General features: G+C 42.6%; 1 protein-coding gene across 1 annotated transcript in view; it reads left to right on the top strand.

Moving 5' to 3' along the window:
• The first annotated feature begins 235 nt into the window (after positions 1-235).
• Positions 236-7,971, top strand: part of Lifr (LIF receptor subunit alpha) — a 104,153-nt gene continuing 96,417 nt past the window's right edge. The window contains exon 1 of the mRNA XM_029543882.1: positions 236-344. The gene's annotated coding sequence lies outside the window, so the exon portion shown is untranslated. The remainder of the gene's footprint in view (positions 345-7,971) is intronic.

Here is a 7,971-nt window from a genome sequence, read left to right on the forward strand (position 1 = left end):
GCCGATGGCCTGGAAGGCAAAGCTCTTTATCCCCATGGCTTGTTCCTTGAACCACAATGCAAGACTCGGCTTGGTTTTCCCAGGAGTTTTGTTTTGCATAGCTGATACATTCCAGTCATTGCTGGAATGTGTGCCTCTTCTCCTCTTTCCTTCCAGCCTCTGGACTGTGCCATATATAGAGAGCCTGCCCCTGAGATCTTACTTCAGTCCTCAACCCTCTCCCCAAATCCGCCTGACCTGCAAGATCCTGGCCCTTGGCTGCACAGAACTGGACTAGCCCACAGACCCCTAGCAACTCCAGATTCCAGCTCAGGGAACTCGGCCTCAAAGATGTGACCTTCTAGGTACAGTATGGCTGGTCTCTGTGTCTCTCGTCGCCTTCGGGGCTTCTGTCTACACTTTCATGCCCCCGTCTGAATGTCTGGGAGCTCTGTCCATGGTTCCTCATGTTTGTCCCATACAACAGTATTCTTTGTGGATTATGTGTTGTTAGGCAGACTCTAGTCATTCCTTGGTCTCCCACTAAGACTGTCCTACTTTGTCCTACAATGACAGCGCTGGGGTGGAGAAGTCAATAGTAATATGGGGTAGGGTCTATGCACAGTTGTATAGTCTGTGCAGTGCACCAAGAGCTCAAGGAAGGAAGGAAATGGGACTACCAATCCAGCATGAATTCTGTTCACCAGGGGACTGAGTGGCAGGGTGCTCTGGACACCCGGGAAAAGGTACACTCCTCTGTTTTGTTTTCTATGATAAATACTTATACAAATCCGAATCATACGGTGAGGTTGAAACCGAGTGACTACATTTTGCCCTCATGCTAGCGTTTATGCAAAAGTATGCATTTTGAGTGTCTGAAAATATTTGATGGTAAATGGTTAAGCCGTGTGTGATTAATAGATGACTTAGAGCAGTTTTAGCTTTAACAGCCACAAAATAATAAGAAAAAGCACAGAAAGGTCCATATATCCTTGTCTGCCCTTCCACCTCTAGGTCCTCTAGCTACTCATAATTTGCATTAGTATGATACAGCCATTGCAGTTGATATGTCAATATTAGGTTATTAGAAATAATGGCCACAGTACATGTTAGATAGAGTTCATCTGTGATCTGTGGGTTTAGATACATGTATGATGGCAGGTGTGCACCTCTACTGAATTACATGCAGAAGTTCATATCCTAAAGAGCCTGGTGTTCCACTTGATCATGCCTTCCTTCCCTCTCCCTCCCCCACAAACCCTAGCAGTAGTCTGTGGGCTGTTTCCATTGTTCTCCAGCCCTAGTCTCAGGGACGCTTCTGCCCAGAAAGGCATCACTTTTAGAGATTTGCACAAAGGCTAGGTGGTTGTGGCACACGCCTTAAATTCCAGTACATGGGAAACAGAGGCAGGTAGTTCAAGAAACAGAGCTGTGAGTTCAAGGCCAATCTGATCTACAGATTGCACAAAGGCTTACAGCAGATAGATAGCCAAGGCCTTGATTCCGACAACTAACCCAGTTCGGAATCTTCCCAGGAATCAGTCCAGTATGCCACATCTCTTGCTTCCCTTTGCCAAGTACAAACTATTCTTGCTAAACATTGCTGTCCAAGTCTGTAATGCTTGGTGTATATAACAAAAACATCAGTTTAGTGATCTAAGCCATAACCATTCAGTATTCATAGTACTGAGGACTGGAGGTCCAAGATCAAGGAGCCAGGCAGGTTCAGTGTCTGGTAAGGGGCCAGTTTCCAAGTTCATAGACGGTCATTTTCTTCCTCTGTCAAAACTCATAGAAAAGAGAGGAAGGAAGGGTACTCTCTGGAGATTCTCTTATGATGGAACTAATCCCGTTCGGGAGAACTCCCGGCTTCTTACTTAACCATCACCCAAAGGTCACACCTCTATAACTCTCTCACATTTTGGGGGGTAGGATCCCAATATGTGCTTTGGGGAGGCAACAGTTACCTTACGCTCTTCTCCAGTGCCTCTTCTAGCAGACTTCTTTCAAGGCTGAATCTTCTCTGTACCTGAGCGGTCTAGTGTAGCAGTGACGCCCTAGATGGGACTTGTATGATATACACTGCTACATTGTTTCATTGTAATGATGAGAATTTAAACAGTTTATGCAGCATGCAGCTGCTATATTGGACAATACAAGCTTAATAGTTGAAATGCGGCACATCTCCCGTTATAATAGAATTCACAAACATTCTCCCAACATTCATATTTGACTTCCTACATCTCTCTTGAATCTTCTCTATTTAGAAAAATACATGATTGCTCCCATGAAACTAGCTCCCCATCCCCCTCTTTTTAATCAAATGGACACACCCACCACTCTTTTACACATCCTTACGTATCTTATAAGATTTTTTTCATTTGTGAGGCCAAAGTTAGTCATCTACGTTTGTCTTGTGTTCACTTCTGTTGAACGTTTATGCTGTATCAGTAGGAAACAGTTATATAACTATTTTGGGGAGTAATGGGTGTAAAGCAGAGGTTAATGGGCTACTACTACATTTCCCCTTAGATGGCTGTGGTACCCTATTGACGCATAAAAAGGAAAGAAGAGGAAATGCAATGAACAGCAAAAGAAATTCAAGATTTAAATCTAAGATTTGGCATGAAGTAGAGTGAAGGAGTTGTGGGTTGTAACTCAAGAGAGCTGGCATTGGTTCTAAACACACTCACCACGGGTCAACTGATGGGGGTCATGTTGCTTAATCACCCCTAGACTTGGCTTTATCCTTTATAAAATGCAAAGATCTGACCAGATACATTGTAGCTTAGAAACTCCCCTGAGGTCAATGGTAGGTTTAAAAATAATGAGCTAAACAAAAGTAGTTAAAACAAACTTGGCCACACAAAAGAGTTCACATAATCCACCCATGCTCCCCCCCCCCCCCCGCCTGCCAAGCAGTGTTTGTGAGGGACACAGCAACTTTTCCCGAGACTAAGACCAAAACAATATTTTAAGAAGCGGCAACCTCCAGTTTAGGGTGAGTCACACGGCTCCGCACTCTGGTGGCTGCACTGACCACAAACGCTGGTGAAGAGTCTATAGGCTGCTCTGGAAACATCTGCACAAACCTTTTATTTCCAGTGCTTTGAACGGAAATAAATGTGGTCAGTGAGCCAAACTCCCCATTCCACAGAGCAAATGAGAAGTTAGAGCCTAAAGGAAGAGAGTAGGCAGCTCCAAGCTGCCTGGTTCTGGCCAGCATGGCTATGTGAGCTGTCAGCTCCCTGTCTTATGCAAGGAGCAGGAAGCCTGTGGACAGGAAAAGTGGGAGTTGAGCTAAAGTAGTAAGCTAAAGTAGTGGCTTCAGATCGCCACTTAGACCGTTTATCTGAATGCTTCCCTAAGAATGGCTAAAATGTGACAGTCAAATGTGAACTAACTGATCCCTCACTTTGGAGGGTGTGAGGGGGCTGTCCTTAACCACTTGCTCCTCCCATCCCTGTGTAAAATAGGAACAGTGTTATTGTGAAGATAACATGAAACCAGAACAGGTTCCCCACCTACTCCATATAGACAGAGGTGGGGCTGAGTGAGGGTGGTGGTGGTACTGTTATCTCACTCGTCTATTAACCCATTTCATTGACTTGTGTGTTGTTTAGCTTTGCAGCCCTTCATGAACTTCAAAGACTGACCACTGTCAAATGTGTAGTTATCAAGTATGAGTGGAAGGGGGAAAGGAGCACTAACGGCCAAAAAATACTTGAGAAAAGTTCAGTATCCTAAGGCCTTTGGGATACTGCAAAATGGAATTCCATCTCCCACCAGCCTGAACTAGGATAACGTTGGTGAGGATGTAGAGAAAGAGGAACCCTTTATAAACTGTTGGTAGGAATGTGAACTGTGGTAGGTAATATTGAAATCAATATTATGAAGAAATGAAGGTTTTTCAAAAGAGTCCTTCAAAACAGAAGTGTGGTAAGATCCACCTGTACGCCCACCTGGTTATACACCCCGTCTTTGTTAGGGATTTTTATTGCTGTGATGAAGACACCATGACCAAAACGCAAGCTGGGGGGGGGGGGAAGGCTTTGTTTGGCTTACACTTTCACATCACTGTTGATCATGGAAGGAAGTCAGGACAGGAACTCAAGCAAGGCTGGAAACTGGAGGCAGGAGCTGATCCAGAGGCCGTGGAATGCTTGCCACTCATGGCTTGCTCAGCCTGCTCTCTCACAGAACTCAGGACCACCAGCCCAGGGATGGTTCTACCCACAGTGTGCTGGGCCCTCCTCCATCAATCACTAAATAAGGAAATGCCTTCAGACTGGATCTTATGGAGACATTTTCTCAGTTGAGGCTCCTTTCTTTCAGATAACTCACGCTTGTGTCAAGTTGACGTAAGACTAACTATAAACACCCCAAAGGACTCTTATCATAAACATAGTGTGCGTTCATGTTTATTATTAAGCTGCTCACAATAATAATACAGAGAAAATGCAACTGTCCTACATATCTGTCAACAGATAACTGGATACAGAAAATAGGATATATATATATATATATATATATATATATATATATATATATATGATGGAATTTTTTAAAGATTTATTTATTTATTTATTTTATGTATGAGTACAGTTGTAGCTGTCTTCAGACACACCAGAAGAGGGTGTCAGATCCCACTACAGATGGTTGTGAGCCACCATGTGGTTGCTGGGAATTGAACCTCAAGACCTATGGAAGAGCAGTCAATACTCTTAACCACTGAGCCATCTCTCCAGCCCCATGATGGAATTTTATACAACCATAAGGAAAAATAAAATCTTGACATTTGCAGGAACTGGAAATGTCATAGATGGAATTGGAAGCCACTGGGCAAAATAAAGAGGACCCAGAAAGACAAATACTGTATGTTTTCTTTAATCTGTGGAACCTAGATTAAAATGTATGTGTGCGTATGTGTGTATGTATGCATGTGTGTGTATGTGTGTGTGTATTTAGGATATGAAACTAGAAAGGGGATCTTGAGAGGGAGGAATAACTTGTAAGGGTGGGGTGGGGTGGGGTGGAAGAAAGGGTAATGAGATACACGTGATATTTTAAGCTCTTTTCTCTCCCTTCTCGTTCCTCTGTTAATTTCTCACATCTGCCCTCTTGCCTGCGTGCTGCTTTCCACTCTGTGGCCACTCCTTCTGGAACTTCCACAGTTCATAAGTCCCCTGCAGGATCTGCCCACAAGCATCAGAGTCAAAGGATGCAATCCATTCTCATGTGTACAGAACTCACCAATAGAAAATGGGCGTCTGACAGCCATCCTTCTATCTTGAGTACAGGGAGGAAAAGAAATCATCATTCTGGCTAATTCCAGATATTACTTTTATACAGTCCCCTCTGGTTAACTGATGAATTGTGTCACCAAAGACTACCAGTACCTGAGAAATCATTAGTATGAGGGCCACCCTCTGGGCTTGTGAGAATTTGATGACAAGGACCAGTTAAAAGAATTGGTCATCTGGGACACGTGATAGTTTCTCCACTTGTACCGTGATAGTTAACCTTCCCCGTTAACTAGGCTTAATCTCGAACCACCTAAGAAACAGTCTTCTTGGTGTATCATTTTTAGAGAAGTTTAGCAGAGGAGAGAAGACATCCTTTATCAAGGTGGTACTAGACAGAGGAGGGCAGAGGAAGAAGGAGAGGGGAAGAAAGAAGAGAGGAGGGGAGAGCAGGTGATCATCAGTGGTCATCTCTCCCTGCTTCCTGACTGCAGGTGTGATGTGGCCTTCAGCTCCTGCCACTGGGCTCACCCCCTAACTCTTCTCTCCTAGCAGTGCCTGCCTGTCTGGTGTTTTGTCACAGCATCGAGGCACTGAAAACACCTGTTCTCAAAACCGTCATTCCCCCCTCCAGATTGACCTAAGAGATTTGACACGGGACCTTTTCCTCTCCTTGCAGACTGCCCTATGAACTGATGGGATCTACCTTTCACCCGCAGATGCAGCAAACAAGAGGACCTCTGTCTCTCCTCCCCTGTCTCTCTTTTGCCTTCTGACCCTTTGATATGCCTACTTTAACTTGTGAATTAAGTTTTATGGAGCTGCTTATTCTGCTGCAGTGTTTGCAGTATTGTTTAATGGAATGAGGTTGTGAAATCTTATCCTTAACCCTGGCCTCACTTTTTAAAAATTTAATGACACCAGACTTGAATTTTATAGCATTTTCAGGAATAGATTTTTTTTTTTTTTGGCCTGTTGAAATTGAATAATTTGTCATTTATTTGAGAACTGACTGTTGTAAAATTAAATTATCTTCAACATGCAGAATTACTTTAACCCATTTAATTGTGTTTTACAGTTAAGGGACTGGCACTATGTCCGTAGTTCTTTGAAATATGATTACATGCATTGCTACTTCTTGCTTAAACATTATCTAATAGGATTAAAAGCTAACTTCTAAAATAAAGATGAAGGGGAAAGTTTAAAAGTACAGTTAAAGAGTCAATATCCCAACAAATACAATTTCAAACACTCTGATCAAGTTCAAGGAAGTCTTCAGTGATAACAAATAATACCTATCAAGAAATATAAACATGTCAGGAACTATTACATAATTTGACTTATCCTATCCTGTGGCTAGAGAACACAGAGGCATTAGAAATTGTAGTTAGAAGACCTGAAAGCAAACAGAGAGATCAGAGCCCTTTCCAGTGCCTCTTAAAGCAATTCTTTTCAGTTCTAAGGGAAACTGTCAAAACCGTGTGACAGATCTCAATGTGCCTTTGTCCTGTTGGGAGCGTCGCTTTTCTGAGCATTGAAAGGACAAGACCCAGACTGTCAAGATGGCTTAGCAGGTGAAGGCTTTTGCTGTCTTTACAGATAATGGTTTTATTTATGTCCACAAAATCTAGGATGTGCAACTGAGAGAAAATATGGCATTTGTCTTCCTGTACAGGACCTAGTTCACCTAACAGGACCAGCTCCATTCACTTTCCTGTAGATGGCAAATATCATTCTTCATAGCTGAGCTGTGCATATATGCTACATTTTTCATCTAGGCCAATTCCATAGCTTATCAACTGTTAACAGGGAATATGAATGTGTAGCTATCTTTAACAATTCTGCCAATTCTGAGAACTAGAATTTGATCCCCAGGTCTTGCATGGTGGAAGGAAAGAACTAACTCCCCAGAGTTGTCCCCTGGCTTCCACACATGCACCATGGCATAACCATTTCACAATAAACACACAGAATATATAAATATAACAACCTTTATCCAACGGAACTAAAGTCACATTAGAATTTACATCTTCCGCTATAGTTTGTTTCTTACAGTTTTTTTTTAATCCAAGTAAAATGTAGATATCTTAATAAAAGCTCTAACTGGATGTAGAAAACATAATAAAAAAAATTAGAGGAGAGGGATAGGGTTTAGTTGGAACTGAAAAATGTATTTCCTCTTGCTGAAACATTGACTTTTATGGGGCTTTTTAATAGTGAGGTAGGCAACCACTCCTGGGAATATACCCAAGGAAATCTAGGTCAGAATGTTAGCGATACCAACACATCCATGTTCCCTGTGGCCCTGTTAACACTGGGCAAGTTAACCTAGATGAAAAAAAAATTGTGGTATATATGTACAACTCAGCTGTGAAAGAAGAACGATACTCACCATCTATGGGGAAATGGATGGAATGGGTCCTGTTGGGTGAAATAAGCCGTGTTCAGAAAGACAAAGAGCACATCTTCTGTCATTTACAGAGCCCAGGTTTTATATAAATACATAAATCATGACACACATGTGACATAGAAAGAGGACAGAGACTGAGGGTGGGAAGGGATCGAGAGAGAGAGAGAGAGAGAGAGAGAGAGAGAGAGAGAGAGAGAGAGATTAAGGATGAGAGGAAATGGGATGACTATAGTCAAAATTCCTCTGTCTGGGTGAAGCCACCACCACGTACAATGGTGACTATCAATTACTGGAAGGATGTTTAAACCCTGAGGAATGATGGTGCAGACCCATATCACC

This window comes from Mus pahari, chromosome 11 (genome assembly GCF_900095145.1).
Source record: "Mus pahari chromosome 11, PAHARI_EIJ_v1.1, whole genome shotgun sequence".
In the NCBI taxonomy this organism is placed as follows: Eukaryota; Metazoa; Chordata; class Mammalia; order Rodentia; family Muridae; genus Mus; species Mus pahari.